The 19,187-nt window shown below is 39.4% G+C and overlaps 1 protein-coding gene across 12 annotated transcripts in view; it reads left to right on the top strand.

Annotated features, from left to right (window-relative positions):
- The first annotated feature begins 1,237 nt into the window (after positions 1-1,237).
- The window catches only part of FOXP2 (forkhead box P2), a 612,246-nt gene continuing 594,296 nt past the window's right edge, over positions 1,238-19,187 (top strand). For 9 of the 12 annotated variants that reach the window (XM_074315705.2, XM_088799972.1, XM_074315704.2 and 6 more), the window contains exon 1: positions 1,238-1,573. The gene's annotated coding sequence lies outside the window, so the exon portion shown is untranslated. Of the gene's footprint in view, positions 1,574-2,269; positions 2,752-19,187 lie in introns of those variants that run through there. The other 3 variants (XM_088799968.1, XM_074315706.2, XM_088799967.1) reach the window with 3 other exon arrangements.

Raw genomic sequence — 19,187 nt, 5'->3', positions numbered from 1 at the left:
CCCCACTCTGGTCACGCGTCCCATCCGTGCCCGTCTGGTCCACCCTCGGCCTTCCCCTTGTCATCCCCTCGGTCCCGCGTGGGGCGGCTGGCCGAGTCACATCCCACTGATAGGAGTGCTGGAGGCTGGGCCCGCGCATCCCCCGCTCTGGCGCCTCGGCTTTGAAGTGAATGCAGAGCGGGCTCTGGCAGTTTCTTCTCTCCTTTCATTCCGATTACTTTAGCTCCCCAGTCACTGATAGGACCCGTCTCGAAAGCCCGGGACCCTAAAAGTCGCAGCTCGGCGGCCCCTTCCTTCCAAGCTCCGCCCCGCCAGCCCGCAGCCCGGCTCCAAGCCTGTGGCCTGAGCTGCGAGACCACGAGGAAGCCCAAGAACTCTTGGGCCCGAGTGAGACGGGAGGCACGATCACAACGAAGAGTGAGAAAGACACTCGGCACTTTCCACCCAGGCCGCAGAGGCGCACCCCGGGAAAAGGAAGGCCAGTCAGCGTTTTAACGTACGCCTGGGTCTCCCTTTCTGACTACCATGTACTTTAGCCCCCTGCCACCGAGGGCTTTGGATCCCTTCGAGGTTTTCTGCACTTCCCGTGGAATCCCCAGTTTGATTTGCCAGCAGCCCCGTCTGCTGAGAGGACGCACTTTGGGAACTGCCAAGAAGCAGCAGACACAACTCGGCTCTGCCAATACAGCATACGGTTTTGTTCTCTCCTCCCTCCCCACCCCCTTCCTCGACTCGCCGTCTGGGCCGAGCAGGAGGAGGCGGAGCAGGAGGTGGGGAGAGGAGGGTGGGGGTGGGGGAAGTTCTGGCGCAGAACAAACAAGTTCTCCGGCGAGTTGTTTACACAGCAGGTGGACCTGACGTCAGCCAGGAGGCTCCTTCGCTGCGAATCCCGACGAGATTCCTCTCCGCGTGTGCCCCTCCCTTGAAAAAGTTGAGGGATCGGGGCAGATAGGTGAACGGGGGCGACAGGCATCCTGACCGGCTGGTTCCAAACCACTTTTTGGATCAACAACAACAATCAACAGTGACAACGCAAAGTAAAACAAAACCAAACAATTGTCCCAGCAGTACTTTAGGATCCTGTAAGGCGTCCCTTCCCCCACCCCGCCCCTCCGAGGAGAGGCGGCCCTGCGCGCAGTGTGTGTACAGTTTGCATTGCCAACAACACGCGCGCGCGCGGCCGGGTGCGCGCACCCGCCAGCGCATACTGACACACAGAGACACACACACACAGACAGACACACACAGATCCGGGTTGGGGGAGCGGGAGCGCGAGACAGCGCGAGCCTCCGAGAAAGCGCGAGACACGCCGGCGCGTGCAGCTCGGCTGCGGCGGTTACGCCCCGGCTGGAGCCCCGCGCCCCCCGCAGCCTGCCGGCTAGCGCCCGTCCTGGTTATTTATGCCGCGGCCGCGTCAGCCAGCTGCGGCTCCCTCCGCCCCCCTCCCCCGGGCACGCTCTCCACTCGCGGCAGCCGCTACCCTGTCTCGCGCGTGGGTGTGTTGTTTGGTAGCTTTTGCCTCGGCGCTGAGGGTGCCACCTCCCTGGACGCTACCCAGGCGTCCCCGGTCCCGGTAAGTTTCCTCGTTCTCACTGGCGCGCCGTACCTCCGCACCCTACCCTGTCCCAGCCACCTCCACGGCGGCCGGGCTGCGACTTTGCTCCGTCTCCTCCGGCGGCGGCGGCGGCAAACTTTCGCTCCTGCCTCAGCGCGCTGCGCGGCGGGGCGCGGTGACATGTGTCAAATTCGGCTCGGCGTCTGGGTCGCGTTCCGAACCCAACATTACCACTTGTTGTTCCTTTCTTATTTTGCTTTGTGATGGGGGAAGGGGGAGTCAAGAGACAGGAGATAGCTGTTGGCTCACGGATGATTTTTAGTTTTGAATATGCAAAATGTCTGGTCCGGAGGGACCGCGGCTGGAGGAAATTGTGTGTCGAAACACCAGATGTGCTTGTTTACTCTTTTATTTTTATTGTTTGTTGTCTCTTCCTCCCCCACCCCCAGGAGAAACATCAGTAAAAACATCTGGTAGTTGGAAGCACACATTTTATTGATCCAACTGCTGATCTTTATTTACTCACTTGGGCAAATGCACGCTTCTCTTCTCTGAGTTGGACACTTTAGCTACATTTGAGAAGTACTTCTCTGGGAATGCGAGGCGGAGAGGGGACACTCCTGTTTCTCGAGTGAAGAAACTCCTGGCCCTTGGTGACGCTTCGGGATAATCCGACATCTCCACTGTCTCCCCCGCCCCCCACCCATCACACTCTTTCCCAGTCCACGGTTAGCACGAGCCGCTTCACCAGGGATCTGGTGTTACTTTTGTTCCGTTTTGGAAAGGTCTCCTCACTTCGGGTGGGTTTAGGGTGAACTCGCGCCTCTGGGTGCTTCAGGGAGGACGCGTGGGAAGGGTGCAGACACCTTTCGGAAAAAGGGAGGGCGTCTCCGTTGGTTTATACCTGCAAGTCCGCGGAGGCCGCGGCGAGAAGACCACGGCCCGCGCGCGGGGTGGACTTTGGCCCCGCGCAGCTCGCGTCCCTACGTCCCTTCGCTCTCGCGGCGGCGCGAGCCGGACCCACCAGGTGGCCGCGCGCGCTGCCGGCTAGTCGCCCGCGCATCTCTCCCCGCCCAGCAGGCCGGAACGTGCTCCGACAGCCCGACCTGGGCGCTAGCGTCTGTGTGGGTGTTCGGGCTTGGCTGAAGCGGGGAGGAAAAGTTATCCTTCTATTTTCAGACTCTGGGAGCTCCTAGGTAAGTCTCCCAGGACACCTGGGCGTGGGGTGACACTCATTAAGGGGGACGGGAGAGAAAGGCACTTGCGAGTCCCGGGCGTCTGAGAGCGGGACCAGGGCGCATGTTGCACCGGGACGAGTCAGGAGAGGCCTAACTGGCCGGGAGCCTCTCCAGACTCCGGGATCCCCAAGGAACTAGACCCATCTGTGTATTTGTTTATTCAGCTTTCTAACCAACAGATTTAAACCACTTAATGGACAGCTGCTATCTGTACTGCTCCTGTCCTCCTCCCCCGCCCCATGTTCTCTCGCCACATGTTGAAATCAGTCAGTTTCTTATTTTGAGGATAATTCCTCGAGTCCTGTTGGCTCCCAGGTGGGCAGGCGGTCACGACGGAGGTGAACAAACGGGAAGGGGTGAGTGCTCAGAACCGGCGGGAGGGAGGAAGGCTGTGAAAGATGTGGACCTGTGTAAGGTGTGCACATATACAGTCATCATGGATTCAGAAGTGACTGAAGAGCTACGTACCTCGCCCAAGAGCCCTGAGTCTGCTTAGAAGAATAATAAAGTGGTAGCAGGTGAGCGCAGGGGAGAGAGTGACGCCCTGGTGTCAGTAGTGGAAGTGGGCATTTTCCAGCTGGAAGTATTTGAAGAGGTTAACTTTTAGAATAAAACAAAAGTTTGCCTGGAAGGCACATCTTTGCACGCTCTTCTAACATAAAAAGTTTGGTTAGGCAGCGGTGGAGACAGGAAGGGCGTGTTCAGCAAGTCTGTGTTAGAGGTCAAAACTGAAGGAAGGGTGAGCTTTCAGATATTTTCGTCTTCAGTTTTGCGTTGTAGCATACCTTGGGAAATGTTTTATGTTGTCAAGGGGCCTGTTTATCTTTTCTGTCACCATGAGTTGTGGATAAGTGTACTGGAATTTTAAAATGCAGTTTGTGTTTAATACTGCTATACGATTAGTTTACAATTTTGATTTGTATATACATTAATAAAGTGGGTATAAAGTTATATACACTGTGATCGTTAGAGTCATAAAATTTTATTTTAGGTTTAGAACTTTTAAAAGTCTTTCCCTCCCTCCTTCCCATTCATCCATCCATCCAGTTTTCTTACTTAACTGGACTCATGTTCAGTAGTTGTTCAGTTCAGTACTTCCTTAAGAAACCCACTATTTCATTGTAATCTAAAAATAAGTGAAACAAATGTTTAATTGGACTTAAGTTACTAACTTTTAAAGAGAAATCTAGAAACCTGATGATACATCTCTGGTGGATAAGTGAGAGAGGACACTCAATTTTAAAAGATCATCTTACAGTTCACTTTTAAGTACAAGAATTTTTAGGGAATAACTTTTAACATTCAATTGAAATATAAGAATACAATAAATACTTTATTTTTTAGACAGATTATTAAAATGTTACCATTACATTACAATGGACACTAAAGTAATCAAAGGAAAACATTTACAGATAATTACGAACTATTTATAACTGTTTTTCAAAACTCCCCAACTTATATTTTGGGATTCAGAGTGATGGAAGTTCTAGAATTGAAAATTATTTTTATAGAATTCATACTCTGGAATGGAAAGAGACCTTTAATCACATTATGATATGAAACAATTTATTAATGGTTGTATCGGAGTAAACTGTCATCGAAGTGGTTTTTTCCCCCCACTTATGATAATACAGTGGTTTTACTTAAAAAAACACACCAAAAACTTGTGATATTCTAGAAACCTAAAATAGAGGGAAATTGTTGTATGTGGCACACCATAAACATAAGAAAAAAGGTAATCATTAAATTTACAGATATCCTGTAATGAGAAACTATATTCCTTTTGTACAGACAACAATTAAAAAACACCAAACTACTCTCTGTACAGAGCTACTAGAATTATACTTTATGAAAAGAATATTTGAATATGTGAAAATAACTTCATGATTTGATTGAGACTCTTAGGGCGTGTGACAGTATAATGAATGTAGCCAGACAAATTTGCCAGAAATTTTTATTTCAGGAGAAAATGTAAGGGATATGGGGAACTTAGTACATAAAATGGATATTGTTTGTAATATTTTAAAGGATTTATAGCTGGCTGTGCCTTATCACCCTTCTATTTTTGTGTTGACAATTTCATGTTTGATCAGCAATAATACTGATAGAAAACTGAATGATGGATGTGGTCATGTATTTTCGGCCTTTCTGAATTAAATCAGAAAGAGGTCATTGACTTATCACTAAGAAATTCTCTTGATATAGTTGCTAGAGAAAATTTCAAATCACAGTTGAATTCAGAAATAGTATCAATTCCATCGCAATTACTGACTACTAATTCTTGGCACATGTAGACTTTTTTTTCTTTAACTTTGTGATAGATGGTAGGACTCTTAGTAATAAATGAATGGATCCCAAATATTCTAACCATTGCCCATATTCATACTGCCTTTTGATAAAACAAAGCCTATTCCTTAAACTAGGCCCAATGAGATCCTAAGATTTGCATAGTTTTTGAAAGACACCTTATTTATATTGCCCTTAATTCATAGAGTTCTAACAAAGGTGATCAAATCCAATGAGAAAGATTGTTGTTTATATTCTTAAGATTGCTGAAAAAGTAATCCAGGTGTTTGAAACTTTCTTGGAGCATTTCAGTGTCCAGGGTCTACAGACAATTGAATGCCTGATTCCAATTTCAGAGCCGTAGTTTACTTTAGTTCTATTCCTTCTTTAGGTGACGTAAATGTTTTCTTAGATCCATCTGTTTATCTCTTAACACACCTGAACTCCAGTCCTATCATTTCCATAATCTTTATCAAGTAAATAGTTTAAGTTCATTGGCCTTTTTCTCATGAGGCTTAGGTCATTATCATTGCTTTCTTATGCAGTTGTTTCAAACTTTTAGCATCTTCATTTGTTTTTTAGAACCTCCAAATGGGCCACGTAGCTCTTGGGCTTTTTTTTTTTTTAACACCTTAACTAAGCATAATTAGGGGGGCTGTCTAAAAATACACTTTTTTTTAAATCCAGCATTGATTATGTGACAATTCATTACTATTGAATTACATAAATACTCATACAGTAGAATATTCTTTTCTGTAGAATATTTTTCTTGTAGGTATTCTTACCTATTAACATAAATTGATACTTCCAGTTGCTTATTTACCTCTGCCTTGCATTACCGCTGATGTGTTTTTGTATATACTCTTTGTCTCTGCACAGTGTATTTATCCATCCCCTGCCTCAAATTTCCCAGACAAAACAAAGAAATTTAAAACAAAAGTAACTGGTGAAATGTAAAAGACATATTATGACTAACCAAGAGGTTAATATTAGAATTTTGAAATGCTAGAGAGGGGTCTTTAGAGAAGATTTAGATTTATTATGTTCCAACACTATTAATATTAAAATGAAAAAGTAAACCCATGTATGTGGTGATTTATTTCCAATGGTAGTACTCATTAAAACTAGTTTTTTCTCTAAAACGATGCTTAGTTAATTTGCTATTTATTCAAATGCTATTTGCTCTTATTAAATGTTGGCCTAATTATTTTTAGGAGCATAATATCAATGTTATAACTGGAGTGACTAGGAATTTGTGTTTATCTACACAGATTTTTGCCTAGCAGCCAAATTACCAGGGTATATCTGTGCTCTAAAATGAGGTATACTGGCACCACCCCATTTCATTTTAAAAGCAACATTATATTTTAATAATTTGCAGCTTATGATTCACTTTGAATTCTAATAATTTGTGTAATTGTGAACTTTGTTTACTCTCTCTAAATTGAGTTGTATTTGTTTTTTTTTTCAACTTGCTTTCCATGAACAATTTGAGTTCTAAAATTCCCTCCCTCAGTTTATATAACGTTATCTAAAAATTTAATTGAAATTCCTTTTCTCCAAGAATCATCTATGGGGACTCAGGTTCAACCTTTTGAATTAATTCATAACTGAAATATGTGCTCTTGGACCTATACTGCACTGACTGAATAAACTTCCCAGTCAGTTAGTTGTACAGTTCCCTCTTCCTATAATCCAACAAGGGTCCCTAGAACACACCTTCCCATTATACTGATAAACATATCATTCCTTCTGCTCTGGCAAATTATTTTCATTAGCAAGAGAAAATAAAATTTAAATGTTGAAAAAGCACAGTACTGTGAAGCAAATGAATCCCAGAGGTTTAAAAACTCTCAGCATTTTTAGTTTATTAATGCTTCTGGATTTCCTTCAATTTCTACCTTGAATGGCTTAAAATATACTGTTGAAAATGAAAATATACTGAAGATAACGTTGATCTAAAATACAAGTTTTAGTGTTTCTTTTCAAAGATTTTCTAACATAAGTCTAAAAGACTATGTTATACTACCATGAGAATATCATAACTTTTTTTAACAGGTAAGGAAAATTAACTTTGAATTCCTCAAATAAAGGATGCTATGAAAAAGAACATAAAGTTTTTCTGGTGTTCATTTATTTCTTTTCTTCTCAACTTTTATGATGGCATTTTCTGTGAAAGTTTTTTGTATCGTTTTAGTTTTGTATCATTTTGGTACATATAAACAACCACAGCCATCATTTTGCAACTTTTTCTCAATCTAAGAAAAAAACTTTCTAAAAATGTATTTTAGGGGGTAAAAAAAATTAATGGTAGACATATTTCAGAGAAAGCATTTATGAAAATTTTCACTGACAGTGAGGAGAAACTTACAGTACATAAACCAAGTATCTTAACATCGTAACATATGTAGACTGTCATGAAATCATCTCATTAAAAAAAGATCCCCAGAATCCTTAGGAATTATTCCTCATCATTACTTCACCCACATTTGCGTTCCAGGATTTTGTGGATCTACATCTGTATGCCTGAAACTAACTTCCCCTTCCTCTTTGTTTTCAGTCTTTCCCTTTCTCATTCTGCCTTTAGTTGAACTAAATGCCCCCTACCCGCCAAATCTTATTTTATACATCTAGTCAGTCTAATCAGATTGACTGTTATCTCCTACCTGAGTTGTTGCAATAGCTACTTAGTTGACCCCCTTCTTAAGGCACCAGTTTATTTTCCACACAGCAGAGTGATCTTTTTAAAATATGTCTGATTATGTCACTCTTTTGTATAAACTTTCCGACAGCTTCTTAGGTCTTTCAGAATAAAAGACAAATGACAGACTCCATATTATTTGACCTCAGGTACCTATCTGACATTATTTCCTGACATTTTCCTCTTAGTCAACTCAGCACACTGGCTTCCTGGATATTCCTCAAAGCAGAACAAGCTGGTGGTTCCCCAGCTCAGGGTTTCGTGCTCTGCTCTGTCCGGAATGCTCTGCTCTCAGGTAGTGTCACTAATCTCTGGTGTCTGCTCCAATGTACCTGTACTAGATAGAGAAGCAGCCTGTGATGGTCCTCTATGAAGTAAATCCTCACTGAGCATGCTCTGTCACCTTTATCATACATGATTTTTGTCCCTCACGCTATCATCGGCTGGCATCGAAAAACGTTTATTTATCATCTGTTCCCCCAATGAGAATGTGTAGTCCATGGAGTGAAGGATTTTGTCTGGTTCCCTGCTGTAACCCAGCCCTTAGAACAGTGCCTCATCCTTGGTCTGAGCTCTAAAACGAAATATTCAATGAAGGAATGAACGTCCTGTTGGAGGCCCAAGAAGTGACTTCTGTCTGCATCATTGCCTCACTTGTGTTTTTGTGTAACTTAAATAACTTTTCACTTTACTTTTTCATCTTACACTTATATCACACTTAAGAAAACTGTTTACTGCTTGTAAGACCTGGTTCTCATCTCAGGTGGGTGTACTTCAAGTCAATTTGCTGTCCCTTTTCTATTGCTGATCTGAGAAAAAATATCACATTTAACTTTTGAAAGTTATGAGTGGATGTTCATGCTTTTGGACAACAAAGGCTCAGTGGTTGGGTGCCTCAATATAATAATGCTTTGCACAGCTGAACTGACTTATTTAATCACATAACTCATCATATCTTAATCCGAATAACGTAAGTAGTATATACAGATGTTTCTAATGGTACACTATGAATCCAACGTGGGCATGCCAAGTATCTCTGGGATTGTCTGTGGGGAAAGATGGAGAGAAACGGGTCAAGTCAAGGTGTCTTCTGAAAACCTTTAGGTTAAGATAGCTTTGCTTCTTGGCATTGGCACACACACCATAAATTTACACCTCTTTTTTTCTCATTCTTTCAATATCTGTCCTTAAACAGAGCACATTGAGGATTTATGATTTGATGGAAAGTCCACCTCTCCAACCTTAAAATCCCATTCGTTAGCTTGTTCACATTACTTCTGGACACATACAACTGAAGGTATGGATAAGTGGCACAACTCTCCATAGAAATACAAATACAGATATTTTCTTATAAACTTAATGCCCCATAGCTGTCCCTCTTACATACTATGTCCATATTTACAATTTGCACTAACTTGCTCAGCAATTTTATTCTAAATATCTTAAGAATAGGGAAAGAAGTCTATAATCTTTTCTATTGATAATGAAGGAGGAGGTCTCTTGTCCTTGCCTGTTTCTTCTCATTTTTCTCTTTCCCTCTTCCAGACTGAATTATGAGATCTTTCAAAATAATTTTAGCATCTTATTATGTCACCAGTGAATATGTGGTCCTTGGAAAACTCTAAAGCAAGGCAAAGTGGGGTTTTATTACCTGATTACCCCCTTTCCTCCTCTTAAAATATCACTCACACCTTCTGCTCCCCTTCTCCTTATATATCCAAGGCCCTCTGTATTGCCCTCTGGCTATTCCAAGTCCCAGTCCTTTTCTTGTTCTCAGTAGCAAAATTTGTATTAAAGGACTTCTCTGATAATGCATATTAGAGTGTGACTGAAAATAAATTATTCTGGGAAATATAATTATTACCCCAGATAGTAAAATAGCCAGCTTGGTTTACTATGCAGAGTCCCATGTTAAGTGCCAGACTTGCATTCTCGCACCTGGCTTGTCTGTAACATTTGTGGGACATTGGGTGGATCATTTCCTCCAAAATTAAAAAGAGACTGGATTAGTTTTTTAGGTTACTTGCGGCTAGAACATTTTATGTGAAATCCATGAAATTGGATTGGAAGTTGTGAAAATGTTCTCTCTTTACTGCCTCATAAGCATACACATGAGAGTGAATGGGTGAAAAAGATACTTCCTAAAAGAAAAAAATATAACCGATAAAAATTATCACAGATAACTTTGTTTATGAAGCTCACAGGGCTCAGTTAAAATTAGAAACTTTTAACTGGATTTTTTTTTTTTTTTTCAGTTTTCTTAGCCCACTAGATATTTTCATACCTCTCCCCTCTTTCTCAGTCAGGAATTGAGCCTCCCCTAATTTAACCGGAATGCGGAAACAAGGAGAAGGTAAGGTAGAGTGCTGGTGGAGTCAGTCTTGTTAGGGTTAAGAAAAATAACCACTTGGCATTCTCTTCCCTGAAGCACATATCATTAACATCCATAAATACTAATTTTTTTCCCCACAATTTGGCTCTGTCCCATGAGCATTCATACATGTAGCTGCTGGTGGTACCAATCCAGAAGTAAAATGTGGAGTTGGATAAGCTGTTTGACAAACGTTGTCTTTTGTTTTTGTTTTTTTTTTAAACGTTGTCTTTTTCAAATTAGAGCTCCCCTTTTTAATGGACTTGACACGCACAGACATACGTTTTAGAACCCACATAGCATGTGGGGCTGGTCCATGGTGCAGTCTAGTCGTCGTATTACATTGGAAGGCAACGGGACTCACAGCTCTAGGAGTTTTGGTGTCTTTGCTAGCGTTGGTCTTAAGGGGAGTGACACGGGCTTCATACAGTGCAACACAGGGAGAGTTTGGGCCCAGATCTCTTGAGACATCTGTCGTCTTCGCCTGGGAACCGCTAAAGCATTTTAAAGCCTCATGGAGATCACTCCTTCATTCTGCCTTCCCACCGCCAATGGTGCCAAGTGCAGGTAGCCCACTCAGCGTGCTGCACCCTGAAAAGGACAGCCTGTCTTCTGCTCCTCCTGGCCGCTCTCCTCCTGACAGCCCGCTGTGCACACAAACCAGGGAGTTATAAATTGTGGTAGCTTTTAGCAGTGATGGAAGCTTGCAAATACTCATCGTTCAATACATTTTCTGTTGTGAAATATTATAGAGGATGTATATTCCTGTAACTAAAAATAAATTGCATTTGACAGCCTGACTTTGTGTTGTCCCAAATATAATTATAAATTTGTATTTTCTTGATTCATTTATAATATTTATTTGCTTCCAGAGAAGTATGCTTTTATGTTGCCTTCATCACTTCTAATTCTTTGCTGGTTGTAAATTCTCTGTAATGTCAGACTATCCCTAGCCCTACATATCTATTGCTCAAACTATTCCACAAACAAAAGAAAGGCAATGCAATTTGTTATTGCTAATTGATATTTGATTTACAGCTCTGTTCTCTTTGATATCCCTATAATTGTATCCTGAAAATACCTCATTCCCACTGGGCTAAAACAATGCCAGATTGTAAAATATGACTAATTACGTGCTTACTCATATTATTATATTAAAGGAACATCATTATTAAAGGTTTTTTAGTTTGAGAGGCAACTTGCTTTTCTGACTGTATAAGATCAAATTTTAAGTACGATAATAGAGAATATGTGGTAAAAAATCTATGAATACATAAATAGTAAAAGCGTTTAATGTTTGTTTTTATTACTAGAATTACATTTCTTGTGAGGATATTTAAAAATAGAATGTGAATTAATAATTTTATTTTTTACAATTTAACTATGGAACAATGAAAATATATTTGATCATTTTTAAAAAGCTATTTGGCTATACATTTGATATTTCATTTTAAAATAAGATATTGGTTACTATATTATAGAAATGATCCTTATGATTGTTTTCTCAAAATATTTACTTTCATTGTGATTTTGTAGTGACACAAACCATATTTTAACTATTTACCTTTACAAAGTTGTTTTAAGCCCTTTAATTTTTTCCATTTTTTAATTAAAGGTAATTTACATGCAGTAAAATTCACCCTTTTTAGTGCAAAGTTCTGTGTATTTTGACAAACGTGTATGGTTGTGTAAGCACTACCACAGCTAAGATACAGAATGGTTCCACCATGCTCCAAATGCTTCCATGTGCTTTTCAGCCCATCCTCCCTCCCATCCTCCAGTTCCTGGAACCACTGATATGTTTTCTGTCATTGTAGTTTTGTCCTTTCAGGTCTGTTTTTTGGTTTTTTTGTGTGTGGAAGTTTTTAAAAATTGAGTACATTTGACATATAACATTGTATAAATTTAAGGTATTCATCCTGTTACTTTGATACAGTTTACGTAGGTATAATATGATTGTATTGATATTTATCACATTACATAATTACAGTACAGTATTGTTGTCTGCACTCATCATACTGATCTCTGTGACTTATTTACTACCCTTTGGTAAGTTTGTACCCTAAACAACACCAGTCTTGTCTCCCACCCCCACCCTGTGGTAACTATGTTACTCTCTTTTTTACAAGTATGAGTTTCAGATTCCCCATATAATTGATAGCATACAGTACTTGTCTTTCTCTGTCTAATTTACCTCACTTAGCAAAATGTGCTCAATGTCCATCCATATTGTCCCTAGTTGTCCCTAGTGGCAGGATGTCCTCCTTTCTCATGGCTGAATAATATTCCATTGTGTATATATACCACATTCAAGTCTGTCTCATAGATAGTATGAGCCTTCGGAGTCAAGTATCTTTCACTTAGCGTAATGCGTTTGAGATTCCTCTATAGTGTTCTGTGTATTATTTTTGCCTTTGCAGGAATGCAGTTACTTGTTCCTGTCATAATTTCTTAGCAGTTTTGAATTCTCTCATTTTTTATTCAAATACATTTTTATATAACCTTAAATTTCATTTTGGCTTAGAAATTGGCTTGACTTACAAACAAGAGACCTTACTGGTGAATCATCTCTGAGGATTATTTTGTGGGTCTTCACCATCGTACACGGCCCTCGTTCCTGCTTCCACCCCAGTCCCTCACTTGGTTCTCCTACTTGCTTTCACAGGTTACTGTTCATGTCTTTTCATCCCCTGTCGTCTATTTGACTGACTGAAAGATGTAAGACTGATTCAGGTAGCTAGTTCTTAGAGAAGAAAGTGGCTCATTATCAGTTGTTGAATAATGTTCATTCATTTTTTTCATTCATTCACTTACTCATTCTTCAGTTGTTGATCATTCACCAATTTCTGTAAATGGCAGAAGAAGTAAGCAGAATCCAAGAATCCTAGAATTGAAAGGCACCTTTGAGATCATGAAATAAATTTTCCAACCTCTCTTCTGAGTCAGATGGTGGATAGTGCTAGGATTTGTTATCCAGGAACCTCTGTCAAGTTGCCTTGTGTAGGAAAAGGGAATTATCAGAGAGGTATATCAAAAAGTCAGGTGGGCTGCTAAGAACAAGTTATTAGTTTGAGAGGGTTAGCTAGGCTGAAATGGAACAGAAACCAGAGACGCAAGACAGGAATGAGAATAGACAAGAGGCCTGGAGAAATTTCCTGTGGGTTGGCTTTTTTACAGACAAGAAGTGAGCAGTTTAAAGACATCTGAATGTGAAAGAGGTAATCCCCTTGCCATAGTCTGGCTAGAGGTTTCAAAAACTTCCATGAATGAAGAACTTACTCAGCATTTTAAAAAAAAATGAAGATATGGCAGAAATTTTAACAGCCCCGTGACTAGTCATTTTGTTGCGAGTCACAGAACCCAGGCTCGGTTTGGCTCAAACAAAGAACAATCCGAAACCGAACGTTTGGCTGCAATGCCCTTCCTGGGCTCCTTCCTGCGCTCCTACTCCTGCCGTAGGTGGAGAGCTTTTATAAGCTTTTTGAGACGCCTCCCCAGGCACACCCAGGTTGCTGTGCTGCAGTGAAAAACAACTTCCAGTTCCTGGAACCCGGTGTAAAATATGTGTCGAGGAATGCCAGGTACTAAAGGGAAAGAAAACGTGCAAGAAACCCACTCTCCTGGATGTCATCAAGTAACATTTTATTAGCCACGTCTTCCTATGGTGTGTACACCTGGAACTAGGTAATAATACCAACTTTGATTTGAAGCCAATTGTTAACAAATGAGGAAACTGAACCTCCCAAAAGTCAAATGCCAAGGTCACAAAGAAGAGACGCAAGCTTATAACCCAAGTTCCAAAGCCCACGTGCTATTTAGTATCAACTACAGCACGCTCACTACTTCTTATGAGAGCCTGAACTATAATATAAACTGGCTACACTGGGGCCATCTTTTTTTTTTTTAATCTCTGTATTCCTGGTGGCTAGCACAGTGCTGCCTAACATATAACCATCTAAATAATTGTTTAATAAGTTAATGGTGGCAAAACCGCTATTTCCAAGCATAAGATGTACAGACATTTTACTGTAACATATATCATGTGAAAAGTCTAAAAGATGGATAAGAATTCCTGCATGATGTCTTGTTTCCCCATTTTTAATGTCTATATTAGCTCATTTGCTGGGAATGCAGTAAAAGAGGGTGTAATTATGCTAGTAAGAAGTACTGAACCCTTCCAAATTAAAGTATTTGCATTATGATTTTTGTATATTATGATCATGATTGCTTATTTTCTTCATTATAATACCATTTTGTATTACCTTGTCCTCCTTAATTTCAGAGTCTAAAAACAGCTTCCACTTGCTATTTCTTATCATTTGACAGGTTCAAAAATTAGAATTTTTCTAACCATGAGTGCCATCAAAGGTCATATTTCCCCCTTTCCCAGACAACCTCTGAAAGAGAGCAAAGTAATTTTCCAAAGAGAGGCAACATGATATGGGAAGAATACTGGAGTCATAGGAACATGATTTCAAACCTCACCTGAACCTCTAGCTACAACGTACTTCATTTTTATTTCATTTGTAAAATTAGGGGTAGTAATACTTACCTTAAAGGATTTTTATGAAGATTAAATGAAACAATATGTGTTTATTGCCTGGGACATAATAACCAACCAATAAATACTAATGTTGTTTACTGGTGACAGGATGAATTGTATAGTATATAAATTATATCTCAATGAAGCTGTTGAAAACAATCATTACAAACTTTGAAGGCAAAACCATGTTCTATATCATTTTACAAACATAACATAATTGAGAAGTGGTGCCTCATACACTGTTGTCCAGTTTCTTAATAAAAAAAAAAAATGCATTTTTGAAATGTTGAAGCCTGTATCCATGCAACAAAATAAAATAAACTTTTCTTCATTTGTATCATAAAAAAAAAAAAAATAAAATAAAATAAAAAAATAAAAAAAAATGATAGAAAGTTCTTCCTTACATTGAATTGGAATCAATTAATTAGTCATTATTTCTAGCTCTGCCCTTTGGATTTACACAGAATATTTGACATAGGTAACTTTGCAAATGTCTGAAAAGTTTTTTATCTCCAATAAATCTTTCCTTTCTCAGGCTAAAGAAGTCAAGTTTCTTCAGTTATACTTTATATACTATATGGATTTATTTCACCCTTCACAGATCTGATCACTCTTCTCTGGGTATGCTTCTGTTGGCCAAAGTTCCCCCTTAAAACATATCCAGAGCTAAATACCATACCTTCCACGAATGTGGCCTGACTGACAAAGAACACAATTGAAAATTTATCTCTTTTTCTGTAACTTGATAGCAAATTCATTTTTAGGCATGTTACATTGTTATTAGAATTGTAATTAATTTCATCTAACTTGCAATTAATATGCAATTTGAATAGTTTATTTTAATAATAGGATTGGTATGTCTGTTAAATTTGTTTTTTTATAGTTTAGTTATTTAGCATGTCAAGATTTTTAAAAAATCCTGATTCTATTACCTATGTTAGCAATTATGTCATCCACAATTTTGATTAATGCATTTTTATAACTCTGCTCAGTTATTTATTAAAATATTGAGCAGAACAGCGTTAAGAATAGAGCCTTTTCTAAATTTAGTGAGCATGGATGCTTTGACTTGTCATTAATCCTTTGGATGTGATTGTATACCTACTATTAACATTTGAAATTAATCATGAGTATCATTATAATAATGCCTGACATTCATTGAGCTATTAGTTTAGGCACTTTTGTAAGCAATTTGTGTATTAACTTAATTTTCATACTACTGTTATTTCCCCATTTTACGAATGGCAAAGCTGAGTCACAGATTTCAAGAACTGTGAAGGATTCGAGATTTGACCCTACTTGCATACTAGTATAATAAATTAGCCAGTGACTGCTTTGAGGACTCTTATAAAAGATGTAAGAGTTCTGGGTCAAAGACAAAGGACTTTATTACTCCTGGTACAGCAGGCAGCATGAACTTCATGTTCATTTGGGTTCCTGCCCTCCAAGCCCCACAGGGGCTCTGCAGCGTTGCTCAGTGCCACACTCTCAGTGTATCTCAGCTGTATCACAGATGAGGAGCCCCAAGTGTGGGAACCCCAGTCTTTTATAATGGGCTGTAAGAAAACTTTCCTTTTGCTCCAGAAGGAGGTACTATTTCTGTCTTCAAAGGCTATATGCTATCTAAATATCTATGAAAAGACAGTTCAAAACAAAGCTGCCAGTGCTTCTCACAAAACATGCAGAAACTCAAGAAACGCATGACATCTGCCTTTTATCCCATATATTAAGAAATGTCCCCAAAGTTACACAAATAGTAAGTGGATTTACTCCACGTTGGCCGTGAGAGACTTTCTCCACGCTTTCTTGGTTCAAATATTATAGAGATAATGCATTTTTTGATCCACCCATCTAGTAACATGTCAGAAAAGGAAACAAGGTTTGGCATGGCTTATTTTTAACAAATCCATGTTAGGTTTAAAAAAAAAAAATTAAGAGCTCACAGACCATCTGTTTAGTAACCTGTTCTAGAATTTTGCTGAGGAATAGTGTCAAGATCACTGATCTTCATTTTTTTGAGTCTTTTTACCTTAAGAAAAAAAAAAAAAAATTGCCCCTCGTATGGATTACATCTGCTCTCCTGTTGTTTGTAAGTCTTCTAAGGCTATCAACTATGATTCTGTTTTTTATAAGCTGCTGTTTTTAATACCTTGAAATTATAGTTCATTGGTCCTGTGTACCTGCACTTATTTAAAGTGACTCATTGTCCTCTTTTTAATTCCTGAGCTTTGATTTTCGTATTAATCATATTTGACTTTCTGTTTTAATTTCAACACTTTCCTTTTTGGTGGAGAAGGTAAATACCCTAGGATTTAAGAAGTTTGGCTTCATCTCAGTTATCTGATGACACAGTAGCCCCACCTTATCTGTGGTTTTCTTTCTTGGTGTCATTGATGTGTGGTTAACTGAGGTCTGAAAATATTAAATGGAAAATTCCCAAAATAAACAATTTATAAGTTTTAAATTGCTTGCTGTCTGAGGAGCATGATGAAGTCCCATGCCGTCCTGCTCTGTCCCTGGGTGGGAATCGTTCCTTTGTCCAGCATCTCTAGGCTGTATATGCCCCTGCCGGTTTGTCATTTGGTAACCATCTCAGTTAACAGATCGACTGTTGGGTATCACAGTACTTGTGTTCAGGTCACCCTTATTTTACTTAATGATGGCCTCAAAGCACATGAGTAGTGATGTTCAAAATTAAGATATATCACAGAGAAGCTGTAAAAAGCTTTCTTTGAGTGAAAAGGTATCTAAGTATTGGAAAAAACACAGTATGTATAGGATTCGGTACTATCCAGGGTTTCATGCTTTCACTGGGTGTCTTGGAACATGTGCCCTGTAGAAAAGGAGGGACTGCTGTATATCATTGCCTCCGAACTGTAGGCTCATTCTTCTTTACTATTTCCCCTAGATCTAAATAAAGTTCTGAAGTGTTCTTCGATTTTTTTTGGGGGTGTGTGTGTGGATTTGCTTCAACCATTTTAAGCAATTATTAAAGCTTTGAGCCATGTTTCTGTACTATTCCTTGCCATGTAATGTCTCTTCTGAGGTTGAATAATCTCTGTGTAACTCGGTGTTTTTACATATTTTATAATTTTTTCTTTATTAGTGTCTTCTGAGGCTGAAGGCGGTCATAATTTCACATTCAGTATTTCATAGTTTTAACATATTTATCTGAAGCCATTTTTTTATTTTAGAGTTTCATGCCAAGACATATATATAGTAGGGGTTGGCAGATTTTTTTTTTTTTCTGTAAAGACGTAGATAGTAAATACAGGTTTTGTGGGCTGTAGGTCTCAGTCACAACTATTCAGTAGTATGAAAGCAGCAACAGACAATACCTAAATGAATTAATGTGGCTGTGTACCAGTAAGGTTTATTTATGGATACTAAAAGTGGAATTTCATATAATTTTCATATTTCACAAAATATTTTTCTTTTGAGTTTAGTTCAAACATTTAAAGCTGTGAAACCCATTCTTACCTTTCAGACCATCCAAAATCAGATAATGAGCCAATTTTAGCCCACGTACTATATTTCGCCAAACACACACACACACACACACACACACAGAGTTATTCATAGAAATATAGACATCTATTTTATCTCTGTTACTAAAATCCATGCCACATTTTACTTACTGGCTTAGAATTATGAGCTTAAAATCGACACTTTTAAGAATTCAGTGGCAAATTCTTTCATGAAATTCTTCCCATTTCACTGCTATTATGTCCAAAGTAGTACTTCTCATTGCTTCTTAAGCCTTCAGAGAAATGATATTATTAATAAGCCAATAATTGATTAGATGTTGAACTTTTGTAATTATTAGTATTGCAATATAAATCTTGATAATAAAATACAATGACCAGGTGAGTCATGAGATAGCTAGGTAGTGAACCAAGAACAACATTCACATTAGTTTTTCAGAGATCAGGGCAAAACGAAAACATCAGCAAGGTCCCCAGACAGGTAGAGTCCTGAATCAGCATCACGACTAGCAGAGGCAACTTCAGGTGTGGACAGAGCTTTGGCACAGCCCAGAGCTTCTCATCCTTTTCGGTGTGTGAGGCTGTGGGCAGACCACAGTCCCTAGTACAATTAGATGAGTTAAGTATCTGGCTGGAATGGGAAATTTGAAAACTGATCACATCGGGGCTTTTTCACTAGATTTGCTTCTGTGCCTTTGGGTAAAGAGGATCTAATACTTTATTTGCTTATAGTGGCTCTTTAGATAGGTTTTACTGTTTATGTGTTTGGTATTTATTTGTATTTTTTAAGATAACTAAAAAACCTTACAGAGTCTGTCTGAGGGAATGTATCTGTGATTTTTGATGTAAACTTTGTCGATTATACAATCTCAGCTGGAGGAGATGGGAAGATAGATGAAAAGACTAAGAATGAGGAATAGTAATGTTCTTTTCCTTGATGTTCTTTCTTCCTTGCTATAGGCAACTCCGCAGTACGCAGCGAGATAGTAAACTATTTGACTTTTTTTT

Source organism: Rhinolophus sinicus, chromosome 8, assembly GCF_057876585.1.
Source record: "Rhinolophus sinicus isolate RSI-liver-muscle chromosome 8, RSI-T2T, whole genome shotgun sequence".
In the NCBI taxonomy this organism is placed as follows: domain Eukaryota; kingdom Metazoa; phylum Chordata; class Mammalia; order Chiroptera; family Rhinolophidae; genus Rhinolophus; species Rhinolophus sinicus.
The sequence above is the reverse complement of the archived record's forward strand: the minus strand, read 5'-3'. Positions and strand labels throughout refer to the sequence as shown.